The sequence below is a fragment of the Talpa occidentalis genome, unplaced genomic scaffold, assembly GCF_014898055.3.
Source record: "Talpa occidentalis isolate TD23 unplaced genomic scaffold, MPIMG_talOcc4v2.1 talOcc4.10, whole genome shotgun sequence".
Lineage (NCBI taxonomy): Eukaryota > Metazoa > Chordata > Mammalia > Eulipotyphla > Talpidae > Talpa > Talpa occidentalis.
Genome location: NW_023600993.1, coordinates 104,738,568 through 104,740,211, shown reverse-complemented (window position 1 = coordinate 104,740,211; position 1,644 = coordinate 104,738,568).

The window sequence follows — 1,644 nt, the reverse complement described above, 5'->3', positions numbered from 1 at the left end:
GACATGGGTTTTGTTCCGTGCAAATGCAGCTACATCTTGTTGAATTCACTTCAAAAGAACCAAATGCCTTCTCTCTTTTTTTTTTGTGCTAAAATACTAATGTCATGTCTTACATGTCATTCCTTCTATCATTCAGTTATATGTTTGTGGTTATTTAAATAGACTGAGATGAGAGTTAAAGTGAAGCTGACAAGGGAAATCAAAAAAATTTAAAATATATTACTTTAGTTTTTATTCTCCCTGCAGAGTTTCTGCAGAACCAGACTCTCTTATTGCACTGACTCCTTAGAAGGTCTATTGAGTATTTGATTTCATTTAAAAAGCCCACAAGCACCAATATTCCTCAAGAATCCTGATATTGAGTGTCAATGACTCTCAGTGATTTTTAGATATTTGGGGGGAAAGATATTATACAGTGTTGATCTTATTTAATATATTAAGCATAACAATTAATGTCTATTGCTTGTAATTGGTTGAAATGGAAATAATCTCTGAGGAAGGAGTTATAAAACGTGTTATTGTCATATGATAGGATATGATTCCTCTTTTTAATAAATGGCTAGATCTAAGTGTATCAGCCTGGACAGGTTCCAGAAAGTGAGGACAGAGGAAAGGCAGAGTATAGCAAAAAGGGTACAGAAAATATGATTTTCCCCCAGATTTACTGAGCTATCACTGATGCATGACTTGTGTAGGTGTAGGGTGTAAAGTGAGATGTTAACACACCTCGAAGGTACAAAATGGCCACTGGCAGAGCATGATAGCATGAGATAGTAGGGGCATGAACAGGCATCGAGCATGACAGACACACTCATTATCTTGACTACTTTGACCACTTCACAGGTGTAGACGTACGTCTCAACTTACAAACTTGCATACTACACGGGGGCGGTTTGCTGTATGTCAATGATGCCACAATAAATCTGTTCAAAAATTATTGTGGGGAGTCACTGGTAGGAAAGTTAAGTTGAAAGCGACTTTTCTTCCTTACTAGTGCATTACATTGTGGTGCACCTTAAAATTAATGGCATCTTTCATTTCATAAACCACTGCAATAAATCCTTCGGGCTGAGATTCTGGCGACTAACCTTTAAACTCTTCTGAGCTTAAAACATATAAACACATGCAATTTGCAGCAACATGGATGGCGCTGGAAGGGATCATGCTCAGCAAAATAAGCCAGAAAGAAAAAGAAAAATACCGGATGGTCTCACTCATAGCAGGAATCTAGAAAACTTAAATAAGGGATCAGGAAAATGAATAACCATAAGAAAGTGAAAATCAAAATCAACAAACAACTATGAACCAGAGACACTTTTTGGGGGGTGAGGGGTGGGAGGGGAGGGAGTGGGGTCAAAATGGGGGGTTTGCAATTGTATGGGGAATATAAAATAAATTTATTATTTAAAAAAAAAAACATATGCTAACTAATGTAATAGGAAAAGTAGAGGGGGCAGTGTTGGGAAAACTGCAAATTTGTGCTTAGCCATGTGAAGTTTAGGTCATTTTCCCAGGAGTTTCCTAACTGATGGCATGTCCCTCCTGGGTTCTCAGCCATCCTGTCCCCCCAAAACAGCCCTTCTGTCTTTGCCACAAACTCCTGCTCTTAACTCGGCTCTCAGCTGCCTTGGGTAAAACTGCTTT